The sequence below is a fragment of the Cyprinus carpio genome, chromosome A5 (genome assembly GCF_018340385.1).
Source record: "Cyprinus carpio isolate SPL01 chromosome A5, ASM1834038v1, whole genome shotgun sequence".
NCBI classification, from domain to species: domain Eukaryota; kingdom Metazoa; phylum Chordata; class Actinopteri; order Cypriniformes; family Cyprinidae; genus Cyprinus; species Cyprinus carpio.
Window position 1 is genome coordinate 26,112,166 of NC_056576.1, and position 14,090 is coordinate 26,126,255.

At 37.0% G+C, this 14,090-nt stretch overlaps 1 protein-coding gene across 1 annotated transcript in view; it reads right to left on the bottom strand.

Annotated features, from left to right (window-relative positions):
- The window catches only part of LOC109078847 (myocyte-specific enhancer factor 2C-like), a 71,157-nt gene extending 64,406 nt beyond the window's left edge, over positions 1–6,751 (bottom strand). Inside the window, exon 1 of the mRNA XM_042756637.1 lies at positions 6,533–6,751. The gene's annotated coding sequence lies outside the window, so the exon portion shown is untranslated. The remainder of the gene's footprint in view (positions 1–6,532) is intronic.
- Between the last annotated feature and the right edge of the window lie 7,339 nt (positions 6,752–14,090).

The following is a 14,090-nucleotide window of genomic DNA, read 5'->3' on the forward strand; positions in this document are numbered from 1 at the left end:
CCAGTAGTGGTTATGTCATTTCGTATACACATACAAGAGGCTTTTCAGAGAAAGGTAATTTTGAGGTTTCGGCCTCATTGTTCATGTTTGTAACGAGCAGATGTAAGGAGATGAAAGATAAATACACAATGTTAGTGGCTGACAACAATCCCGCCTACGTTGTTTTCTTTTCAGGAGCCCGGTAGTTATCCATGTGTGTCTTATTATCGTCAGTCAGACGTTCGGGAGGATAGAGGGACAAGGCCTCTATTTCGTTTTATTTTAAGATCATGATAAACATCGACACATTTTCTTTGGCAAAGCAAGGCTGTTAGTGTATGAGTGTGTTCATGAGTATACGTGTGTAATCTGTTGCTGATCACACTCATGTGAAAACACAATCTGGCTGTCAGAGCTGATATCACTGTCAAGTCCTCAAACACCAGCGCTGAGCTTTCACACTGCATGAGAGCGCCGGGATGAGCCTGTCTCCCAAGTCTGGCCGGATCATAGATTCTTCTTTTCTCCTCCTCATTTTGTCAGTTGATCTCACTCCTCCCCTTTGCTTCTCTCTCTCCCCCTCTCTCTCTCTCTCTCTGCCACCTTTAATTTCACCCATTTCCTCTCTTTCCCTCTTTCCTCTCCTAAACTTTGAAGTTTTAGATAGGCAGACAGATAGACACACTGACAGGCAGGCAGAGGAAAAACACACTTACTAACTGGGTATTTATGCAGCACAAAGTTACATAAGAGTCTCAAAGTGGGTGTAAAAATGGCTTTTGAGGGATATGAATTGGCTTCTTTTTTTTTTTTTTTTTTAGTTCAGCATGCATTTATGTCTCTATATATTGATCAGTTCCTTTATGGTCTGTTTTTACATTTTGGAATCCCTTATATTTTAAAATTGTACATTTAAATAAACTTATAATAATATATAGCTATAATAATAATAATATAATATAATATAATATAATATAATATAAATAATATAATAAATATAATATAAATATAATATATAATATAATATAATATAATAATAGTCACAAGGCAGATACAGTATTTCAGGCAGGCAGATATTATTTTATTACTTTTACCCATAGTCACAAGGATAAAATACATCATTCAAGCAAGGAAAATATTATTTTATTACTTTTATATATTATATGATATACTTTTCTGAGAAATTTTTATACATTAAATCAATCAATCAATCAATCAATCAATCAATCAATCAATCAATCGGGAGTTTTGTATACCAGTCAAATAATCTCATAAAGTGAAAATTAAAGCTGGATGTTTTTCAAGATATTAAAAAGGCACTGGGGTATTTGAGAGCCCAAAAGAGACTTGATGGTTGAATTAAAATTAACATGCATGGAACATCTGAAAGCATATTAAGCTACATTATAATCCTACAGTAGCTGCACACAAATATATAAGACGTGCCTCTGCATGCTCACCTTTAATCATACAGTGTCATTCATTCATTTCATAAAGATGCTGCAGGCTAACTGAATTTGTGCCACCCTTTTGATTATTTTTGGCCAATCTGGAGCAGATATTCAGCAAATGAACACACAATTCACTTTATCACACCAGCCATTTAAGATAATTTAAGATCAGGATTAATAGTTCTCAGTGGAGGCTGAGATCTCATCTTACATTAGCTCTGACCCTTCAAAAAGTCCTTATCTACAGCAAGCCATTCTTATATGGCTGCAACTTTCAATGGATCTCAAAGTAATAAAAAAAGTGCAACTTTAACTTTCCAAGCATACATTTAACTTAGAAACTTCTGAAAGTGCATAGCTGATGAAATCATCACGGTTTGAGCCCTCTCTTCATTGCATTTAAATAGCACCTGAGCACGCTAACACATATTGTGGTTGGAAGAAAACCGGTAGCGAAGTGTTGACTCGTGTGGGGACAAATTTGGTAATTTGCATGTTCTGTTGGGCAAACAGCGCGTGAACGCTACACTTTTGATTCATTATAGATGAACCACAAGCAGCACAACACAGTTAAGCCTTTGTGCAGGTTGCTGCTGCTCTGGTTTCAGTATTAAAGCTGTGTGCTGGAAAAAGCCACCCCAGTTCCAGTTACCCTGCACTCTACTGAAGTCTTTATCTCCCCTGTCAATACACCTGTACTCTGTCCCACTTGCTAATGGAGGCCTAAATAGGAGTTAGTGTCAAATGACAGTAAAAGTTGAAAACTATTGTTTTAGCATGTATAAGCACATGTATAAGCACACCTTTAGGGACAGTTTCTTGAACAGTTCTCTGCCTTGAAATGTGCAAGTGCAATGCATTTCTCTGCCAGCAGGGGTGCTCTAAGGCTTTCTCACGGATGAGTCAACCCTGTCCATCACGACTAATTATAACTGTAAGTTAAATGGTGACAGCCACAAGCATATGTTTACCAGCATGACTGGAAGTAACATGCATTCAAATAAATAAAATATATACTAAGTTGCAAATCTCTTAATTCACCAATAAAAATACTGGAACCTACTCTCTGTCCCATACTGAGACCAGGTTAAATTGTCAGTCTCTTTATTTCAGATTTAAAATTTCTGAAGTCTGCTGCTTCCTAAATTATTCTGTTGATTGGATAACTTTTACATCTTTTTATATTTCACCCTTCAACTCAAAGTCCCCTCTGTCTGTCTAATGTTAGAGCTGGAAAAATAAATATATCTAAAAAAAAATCATACTCTAATGATTTTTCCTCCTTTGAAAGGTGGAAACTAATTCACTCATAACCTCTGCGAAACTTGCACAGTTATTTCATTGTTTCAGCAAGTTTTTTTTTTTCTCTGTTTCTTTTCTCACAACGGCGGCACTAAAAAAGATGCCAACATCACATTTTTTGGTCTCCAGACTTAAGAGTGCCAACCGGTGTTTCCTGAGCTTGGGCAGAAGTTGGGTCCTAACAGATGGTGGGCATTATGGACAGGCAATGGAAATTCTACCTATAGTTTATTCCAAACTGCTCATATTAGTTGCTTTACCAGAAAGTGTAGATTATCTGTGCAGGGGGTGGTTACGTGTATAAGTATGTCTGATGTGTTTTATTTCAGAAAATGTTTTTGCCACAAACTCTTATTAGACATCTGCAGTGCTTTCAAATGCAGTTCTTTTAGTCTCTTTCATGCCTTCACTCTTTGTCTGTGTCATTTTCTCATGTATTCTCTCTCTTTCCAACAATGTTGAAACTGCTGCACAGCTACACTCGTGCACACTTCAGATGGTAAAGTAATCAAACTCACTTTTACACTTTTAACTCTTTTGCTTTCTCTTCTCAGACTGTTGTAGATAAAAAAGACCACTGTCCTCTTGACCTGAGACATGAATTGAGAAGCCCCTCTCTGTGCCTGCAAAAATAGACTGGATCTTAGGCCCACAGTGGAGAAGTTGTGCTATTAAAACAGCCTTAAATTACACAAACCAATATTTTATAAAGCACCTTCAAGGAATAAGCTCACCTAAAACAGAAAACTCATTTATTATATCACCCTCATGTCCGAACACACTGAAATGTACACTACTGTTCAAAAATTTGGGGTCATAAGATTTTTTTTAATGTTTTTGAGTGTCAACAAGGCTGCCTTTATTTGATAAAAAAATATTGTAAAAACATTATTATTGTTAACAATTACTACGATTTAAAACAACTGTTTTTTATTTAAATATATTTGTAAAATGTAATTTATTCCAGTGATGGTAAAGCTGTATTTTCAGCAGCCATTATTCCAGTCTTCTGTGTCACACGATCCTTCAGAAATCATTCTAATATGCTGCTCAAGAAACATTTTCTGTCAAAAAAATAAATACAATAAAAATAAAACAAATAAATAAAAATACGGAGTCAGTCATACAGATTTTAAAGGAAAATTATGGTAAAATAGTAATAATAATAATAATAATAATGACAGAATTTTCATTTTTGGTGAACTCTCCCTTAGGAGTAGATATGGATGATTTTTAAATGTTTCATCAATGTGAGGCACTTTAGAGAAGTCGTATCATAAAATGGTTGGATCTAAAGTTTTCATTATATTTCCAGCTAAAGCCACTAATTTACTATTTAGACAAAATTAAACGTCAAAGGTTTTTTTCTGAAAATCTGAAATCCATCCTCACACACACACACTCACAGAAGCTTCACACTGGAGAATATAGAAGCATAGGAGCGCTGAGTCTGAGGAGTGATCCTGGATGTACACACACCCTGCGCAGCGCTGCTCTGCTGAACGGATGCAGTCTAAACCTCTTTGTGCTTGCAATAGCACCCCAGACTCATTCTTATTCAAACAAGATGAGACTGGAGGCAGGCAACAGAGATTAGCCTGAGATCAAAAGGCGGTGAAGCACTCGTGTTTTGTAGATTCAGACGGGCCCTATCCAACATGCAAGATCCACGAAAGAGCAGAGCGGTGCTCCAATGCCACCCTCTCCAAGGGACAGAGAGGAGTAAGATGTGAGAGAGAGAATAAAGAAAGAAAGGAGCAACGACAGACGGCCAAGGCTACAGCTCCAGTGTGAAATACTGGAATTAGATTATGAAAAAGAGAGAGAAGAAAGAGAAAAAAGGAAAAGTAAGCCATCACCACAAGCAATTACAGTAGAAAAAAGACAATTCTCCCTTTTTTCAACGCAAGAGAAATGAAACTGTTTCCATGTGTTTAAAATGTCACCATTTTCTGAGAATTAGTTTTAAATATGAAATACTCCTCTGACAGACAGTAACATGGAAGCATGTAACCTAAGAACATAGCATCTGGATCTGCAATATGCAACATAAGCATGGTAACTACTGCAACGCCTGCGTGCCAACTGTGATTAATATAAATAAACGTGGGGGTTCATTTCTCAACACCGTATATGTTTTGTAGTTAATTTAAACTTAATAGCGACATTAGTGCACAAACCTGTCTGTCTTTGTTGCACCCTTAACGTCGAGTGCTGCTGCTACTTGCAGTTCAGCTAAAGTCAGATCGCTTATGCTTTTAGATGAGCTGATAAATACGAGGACAAGCAAACAGGCTGACTGCCATATTTGTGTAATTTCCAGTTAATTTGGGGCTATTATAGATTTTGCAAAGAACACAGGAGCCTGCAGGAGCTTGGGAGAAGAGGACTAGTGCAGGAAAACACACACACACACACACACACACACACACACACACACACACACACACACACACACACACACACACACACACACACGCACAAACTGAATCCTAACATAGCCACTGGCGAATAGACAGAGAAGGGTTCAAAAAGAAAAGGGTGCCTTCTCTACAAAGTGCACCACCTTTGCTGTGAGAAAACAACGCTCTTTCCCAACCACAATTCAGATCAAAGATTTGTATTTATTTATTTATTTTGGTAGCGAGAAAGTTTTTCACATGACAAACATGGGAGCTTTGGTAAACTGGGTCAGAGCTGCCTTGCCTCTGTCTCCATGGGGTGGGATGGTGGGGGGTGCAGAATGTCACACTCTGAACACCCAGGAAGAGAGGGATTAGATGGCAGAAAGCTTGTAAGTGATGCTTTCTTAAAAATATGCTGCCTCAGAAATATTGTTCTCAGAATACGCTAGAGGAGAAGGCAGATTGAATCTGGATTTTATTCTCAAAGGACTAACCTGATGTCAAAACTAACCGTATATTGTTGAGTCTTAAAACATATTGTAAATATTATAATATTATAAGTAAATAAAAATGAGAAAAATATAGAAATTAAATACAAATATATGTACATTTCATTCTCAAAGTACCAATGCTATCTATCTATCTATCTATCTATCTATCTATCTATGAAATAATTATTTTTGATAGAGAAAAAAAATCAGATCCTCCCATCTTTTTAACATATTTGTCTTATTATCCAGTTATTATTATACAGATAGCATTTTTCTTTACATTGTATATATGTCTCAGAATTACAAACGGTATTCCTCGGGTTTCTATATTTTTATACACTTCCCACAGATTCCCTGAGTTCCCATGTGCAAACTTTTCAAATCATTCAGACGGCTTCTACTAGTGTAAGCTCACCAATTCCCCTGTTATAACTTGTACTAAGGCCTGAGTGATACAAACTCATATTGATTCAGTCATGGCAGCTAGCTAGAAGTGAGAAGAATCTACACTGTGCTGGGGCTCAGAGGTTTCCCCCATGGTTCCTTTCAAATGAAGCAAATAGTTGTTAGATTTAATTACTCTAAACAGGAGTAATAATTAAGTCTGACATTGAGGAATTAGAACAACATAAAAGCACCAAATAATCTCAATAGATTACCTATACAAATGAGTACAAATCATTATGTGGATTATAAATAAATAGTTGTTTTGTTGTTTCAGACCCCTTAAACTTCACAGTTCACACTGTTTGAACTGAAATCCCCTCACAGAAGAACAAATAAAACATTTGTCTCAACAACATACTATGCTCGGCCACTATGCAGTTCTCAATTTTTCCACAGACATACTTTTTCGGCTCATCACAAGTGGAGGAAGGCAAGAGCATGAAGAGGAAAAACTCACCGGTGCCGTTCTTGTGCTTCCCCAGGAAGTCACACCCTGCAGCTCCAGCTGTGGGCCAGGTTAATAAAAATGGTTACAAAAAATGTCAAATTCATAAAAAAATAAATAAAACAAAAAGAAATGAAACAAAAGAAATGCCCTGCATTAATGGAGCCAGACCAGCTGGCTTTCAGCAGAAACCCGATGTGGGTTGTGTTGCCCCGCAAACGTTCTTGAATCTGAAAAGGTTGCTATGCATACACGCAGAAATGAGACACTTGCTCCCTAAACACACACCCCCATGAAAAAGTGGCCCATAAGATTTGTGGCACAAGTATTTGGCACTGACCTACACCCACCCCCACCCATCCATCCACACACATAAATTTAGGCATGATAGATATAAATCACACACACTCAGACCTTTGTCATTGCTGGAATTGGTGTCCCAACTGTCATCAAAATCATCAAGCAAAATGGTACAAGCCTTAAATAAGAACATCCATAAACATCTATCTATCTATCTATCTATCTATCTATCTATCTATCTATCTATCTATCTATCTATCTATCTATCTATCTATCTATCTATCTATCTATCTATCTATCTATCTATCCTACATTTTAATTATAATAGCATTGTGAGAGTCATATGTCATGTCATTGATTGCCATTATTTCTGTATGGTTATAATTCATACCACAAACATTATGAGGCCATCGACACAACGTGTAATTTCAAGAAATATTTATACCAATCTGATTATGAATGATATTTTAACCTGGAATAGTGCAACTACAGGGAAGACAAGCATTTCCCGCTTCAAAAAAAGTATACCCCCGGGCTCTCGCGATACCACACTCTCAGAGACACATCACATTTGTATTGACCCTGTTTACAATATCCTGGGGATATCTGACCTTTAATGGGAATGGGTTTTGGTAAGAAGGAATGAGTTCATCATACATAGCTAATGGAGATTTCATTGAAATGGGACACAAAAATATGACAAAAACAGTAAAAGTGTATGCTTACTGTAAAAACACCGCAACAGGATGTAGCCAAGGTCAGTCACAAGGGAGGAGGAAACTGTTAAGGTGAAAAAAAAGCATAATTATCCCTTACTGTACAGGGCACTCAGTAACAAAAGCATAATTTGTTTGTAATTGCATTTATTATTGGCCCTCTCCACTTATCTTAACTTAGTTACGATTCAATGCCTCATTCAGCATCCAGCGCGACAACCTGGAACATTGCATTTCTGAGTCAGCACACCTTTCTCATTTTGTCCTCCTTTGCTGTCTCTCTTCTCTCCACTAAATTACTCATAGACAGTTCCTTCCAATATTTATTAAACTAATTTTTAAGCTGCAATGTCTCTGCTGGCCAGCCACACGCTGTTAGAGCATTCAATGCTGGACACAAGCTGCATACTCCAGCGGAAGCAACGGCAGCAGCAGCATGCAGGAGTCTGTATATATATATATATATATATATATATATATATATATATATATATATATATAATAAATCGCTATGAAAATTAAAAAATAATGAAACAGAACTAAATTTAAAAATCAATATTGAAAATAATTTACGAAAATAAACAAAATTATCTATCAAATATGTAAAATAAAAATAATTATTTTAGCTTCATTAAAATCGTTATCTTACTGAAAGCGATTGTTTACCATGAACATTTTGTCATCATTTACTCATCATCATGTTGTTCAAAAACAAGATATTTTGAATGTTTCTTTCTTTTTTTTTCATACAGTGGAATTCAATTGCCACCGAAACTGTTTGGTTACATACTGTACATTATTCAAAATATCATTAAAGTCATACAGGTTTGGCACGACATGAGGGAGAGTACATGTAGATATAACTTTCGATTTTTTATTTAATTTACCTTATTTTTTTTTTTTTTCTTTATACAACAGATAAGTATTACACACAATGTTCATTTATAGTTTATTTAATTCTTTAAAAAGTGTTCCAAAAAAAATCCTAAGGCTATTTCATTATTTTGAATATCCTAATCAAATTAAGCCATAACATATGTTATGTACTTCTCAGCTTACTCTCAGCAACTGTGAAAAAAAAATTCCACTGGTAGTCTCTATATCAATGGTACTGAGTGGCATGGGCAGGTTCAAGCCCTCTCCTTAACACAAGGTCGCACTGTGTGTGTCCTGCACAGGAGACTGAAGAGAGCCCACGTTTAACATGCACATCCATCCATTCATAAGCACGCACACATGTGTGCGGTAAGTACGCTAAGCAGATCACATGATATCATGTTCCATGCCAAACTCCAGAAGGTTCTGATGAATTTTGAGCCTGAATAGATCTGATAAAGTACAGAGAAAGAAAGGAGGAGGGATTGGAGTTTGGAGAGGGCAAGAGCACTAGACAGAGCGAGGGAGAGAGAGGTAGAATTCTGCACACCTCTTTCCAAAAACAATATTTTGACTGAAAGGTTAGCCATCTGGATCTTCTGAACGCAGGGTTATGGCTGGTGCCCCAGCTTATTTTTTCCCCTATTACCACTCTGGTTGCCACAGACCCTGCCACTAGCTTGCATGGAGACCCTCTTTGATGACAACCACCCTGCTGCTGCATGAACAGCTCTCCAACCTACTAAGAGGAAACAATGGGTTATCTGAGTACACTTAAAAAAGACTACTTTGGATACATGGAAAAGCATTCAAGAACAGTTTTACTTCACTGGCTTACATTTATATACAGAACCTTGCTGGGTTCGACACTGCCTCAGTTGCAGAATATGCTACTCTGCCACATACCAAACTAGATCGGTCAGTTCCATCCTTCTGAATGTTCCAGTACCACTTTATTTTAAGGACCAATTCTCACTGGTAACTATTGCAGTTGCTTATTAGCATGCATATTACTAGCACACTGGCTGTTTATTAGTACTTATTAATGCCTTATTCTGCATGACCATATTCTAGATCTCTTAACCTGACCAAATACCTAAACTTAACATACCTTAACATACTAACTAATAATACACAGCAAATTAGGAGGTTTTTTTTTTTTTTTTGAGAGAAAACTCTTAGTTAATAGTGAATATGTGTTCCCTAATCTAAAGTGGTACAATATTCCTAAAACAAAAGGGTGCTCAAATTTGTTGCTCTTAATAATTCAATTTAATTGGACAATTACAGTTCTCCACCAGCTTCACATAAATAATAATAATAATAATAATAAATTAAATAACAATCGCAAATGGTTTGGACAGAACAGAAAACAGTCACATGTACATGTGTTTTGGCAGTTGCAGGTTATCTGTTATTATTTTAACTCAGCTTGCTTTTAATTAAACTATATACTTTGTTGTTTGTATTATTGTATGCATTATCTCTTTTATTTAACTTTCCTATATAATTTTTGCATTTTTTAATCATTTTTATAATAAAAAATAAAAATTAGTGTCTACACAGGCTTTTAACATCTAATAATAATAATTAAAAAAACAGCACATGAAAATATAGCTTGTTCTAATTCGCACACGATCTGCACACACATCTCAGTCTCCTCAGTGCTTACAGACCTCGAACCTGAACGCTCTGGCAGGTGTCCATGGCAACCTGAGAGCGCACTCAAACCCACTCATTCTCTGTCTCCTTCACTCAGTCTCCGAGTTTCTCAGAGCATGCCCTGAGCACTGTGAAAGTGGCAGCTCTTATCTTCTAATTAGATAGAAGGAACTCACCTCAAGGTAAGAGCAAGTGGGGCAAGACCCCACACGGCCCTTTCATCAAAGTTATCTCTGTACTGTATATCTGATTCATAAGCTGGGATTTATTCTAAAGACTAAATTTAATAAATCAGGTCCCATAATGGGACTTTATTTGACATAGATCGTTCATATCAAATGGAGAACATCTCAGTTTCCAAAAGTGCGACGAAACAGAACAATAAGCAAACAACTTTTTTGGGAGGGTGACAGAAAGACCCCAAGTGTGTTTGATGGAAACAAACACATCTCACCCAAGGCAAGTAGCTCAATGAAAGTGGCTTTCTTATGCCCTACGTTGGGCACCATATATAAAGATGGATCGCTTACATATGTACATCCCTCTGTTTTTCTTCAGCTCGCTCTCTCTTAGCAGCTCTGTCTCCACTCGCCGAAAAGCATGTGACAAGTAGCACAGATGGAATGTGAGGAGCAAGGTCTTCTCGGGTCTGTTTCATGGTGCATTTGGCTGCGCCTCGCAGCTGATGATTTAGGTGTCATAATAGATGTTCCCATAATAGCTCTTAATCCAACGGACACTTCCAGAGCAGCATCCTTCACAAAGCTCTCTCATTCCATCTAGAGTGAGTCAATCACCAGCCTCAGGCATCCTTTTTAAAGTGACGACTTGTCCAATCAAACGGCCTTCTCAGTATCACTGATTTAAAGGACTTGCCAAACATATTAGCAGCTAAGTAAAGAGTAAAATTGGCAAACTGTTTGATAAAGAGAACCCCGTTCACTAAAGCTCATGTGGGTTAATTGAGCTGGATTTTTTAAAAGAGTTCCTCAATTAATGTTCATGCTTTGAATTTTACAGATTGTCACTTGAAACATCCGTAAAATGGGTTTTAACCTGAGGGATGTTTCTACTGCCATGTCTCTGTCCCTGTCTAAGTTTTGGTGGCAGATTGTTTGGGGTGAAAGCCAAGGAAAACCTGTAAAAAGATGAAGTCCGGATCTCTTCTTTTTGCACAGATTTAGCTCTTGTAATCATGTAGACAAAACAATAGCCCCGGTGAATGTGATGCTGGTGTGATTTGTGATGGTGGGTACACTATTTGCCAATTTGGTCCTTGTTGTTGGCTGCAAATGTATGACTACTCATTGATTTTCTTCACATTAAAGATGTACTTGGATTAAAAATGTTTCAAAAGAAAAAGTTGAATAAATGGGCATTTTTAGCATCGAGCAAGATAGAACAACATAAACCAGGGGACCGTCATAATGTTATCCCCAACATTTCACAATAAAGAAAATCCATTAACGCAAAAATTGTAACGAAATGACACAAAGTGCATGTTTATCATCACACATAATAGGACTACTGATTTTTGTCATCCTTCTTTGGTGATATTTCTAAATGAAAGACATTCCAATAACCCCAACTTTCTTGGACGTTGTTTCAGGAAAATAAAAGGGAAGGCCCAACATTTAGTGGTGTTTAGCAACTTGAGTCCATTTGTTAATGGCCACCATGAATGCAAATTACACAATTTTGAGCAACAACTTATGCTGTAAAATGGAAAATTCAGTAAGATTTAGCTCAAACTTGGCGATGGATTTCCTGAATGTGCTCCATTGCTTGGATTTGGAAACTGATATTCCAAGTACTAAATGGGTGCAAAGAGAGAGAAAAAACAAAGTAATGGTTTCAAAATGTTGTTGGGAAATGGTGTTGTTTTATGAACACTATTTCTAAGGTCACATATCATAGAAATTCTGCTTTATGTTGGTAAAATAAGCAACAGTTGAGTTGTTTGGTGTGATATTACTGCCTTTGACAGGTACCGTATAATTACAAGGGCAAACCATGACATATTTTCAGGAAAAGCAGGTCGGTGATGTCCCAATTAGGGTGAAATGACCAGCAAAGTGACAGCTCGAAAATGCGTCTTATCCTTGGCATACGTCCTCAGAGTGGGCTTCGTTATGTCGCCTATACAAGACAGAATTGAATGGCAATGTCATAAGGCACTCCAAAAAGTCTCTAGCTTGTTAGAATGCAGATAATAATGTTGTTACATGTCTTGGTTGCTAAGGGTCATTTTCTGATGCAACTCCAAGACTTCTGTGTATCTAAATATAATGGCACCAGCAGTGGTCCAAATTATGGCACCATTTAAGGTCACATTCTTGGCATCCAACTTGGCACCCTAGTTAAGTGAATGCATGTCAGACAATAATGTTAAAGAGGAGGCCAACGCAAGGACAATATCCTCAGGAGGTCCTTCATGAGAAGGCTTATTATACATAAAATATAATCTATAATAATAAAAAATTAATAATAATAATGAAAAATAAAAAAAATACTTTTAAAAATTACTAATTATAAACGATTCATTAACAATTACACTAGCCTATATTTTATTTCATGATGGGGCAGTGACTTTGGATAGGCTTCTTTTTTTCATGATAATAATGTGAACACTTAAAAGGGAGGTGCAGCTGGCTGACAGTCATCACTCTTTACTGCATAACAATGCTTTCGGGAAACAAGTCACAAATACAAAGCGGCTTATGTACCACTTACGCTCCAGAAGTCTCCATGCCATGTCTTATTTTCCCCTAGTATGTTCCATGAGATGCTTCTTGGAACATTGTGTGGATTTAATTAGAAGTTCATTAGAAGGTGTCTTGTATTTCCTCAATTAGTCCCTGTCATGGCAGCAACAGCACTGCAGTAATCTCCGTGATTAAACTCTACTCTTGTTTGTCTGGGCACAACGTGCCAGCTTTCTCCGATGGGCGCTGTCCTGGAGCCCCGTCACAAAGTGTAATGATTCCATAGCATGCCCCTCCAAGGCTTCCCAACATCCTGCCAGCCTAACAGCACAGAGCACTCATTTTAAATGTCTTCCCCATTCAACCCTTTGCCATTTTCAATTATACCTTTCCACCCTTCCATTTGTGTAATTTTCTTATCTCACCATAGCTGGTGTGATGCTGTTTTAGTAGTAGTGCAAAGTGACAAATGAAGCCATCAGGATGGAAGCTCAGAGGTGTAAGACATGACAAAGGTGACATAAGTGGTTGGGACCTGGCTACCCCTTTACCCCCTTTAACTTGCCTAAACTGATTAACAGTAATGATGACGACGTGTCTGTTTATTATAACTTTGCACATGTTGAAATTACAGTGATTTTTTCCCAATAACATGTTGTGCACTCATGTTGCCATGGCTATAGAAGAAACGACTAGTGTGTTTTCTTCTGATAATAAAATGACAAATAAAATATGACATTTTTAATAAATTAAAAAGCTAAACTGTCACAACTTGTTAAATTCAAGTGTGAAGCCACATTTAAAAAAACAAACAAACACATATTTAATCACCTTTTCACCTGTAAAAATCCTCTTCAAGACATCACTGACAAAATTAAAACTAAATAAAAAAAAAAAAAGTAAAGAAAAATATTAAAACATTTCAAAAGACATCATCACATCTCCATTTTGTTGGCAATACGTCCACTTGCTTAGCTGTAAGAGTGGCTCTTGTAAAAGCACAGCAGTGTGAAAGAGGTCAGGGCAGACAGATATGGGGTGTAATTACTGCCTCTGTGAGCCATAAGCATTAAGGTCTATTAGATTAAAGTGTCCACCACTTCGCTACCAAAAAGAGCTCTAATAGCTAAAAATACGTGTTTCGAGGGTTGGCTACTGTTCTGAGAATATGATGGACAATGACCTGAAAGGCTGGGTGAATAGGTTTAAGGGAAGTTTATGACACATTTTTTAACAAAAGAGAGTTATAGATTCGTACATCCTGTCTGAAAGGCTTCAGCAATTAAAAGCTTTAGACTGACAATTCTTAAA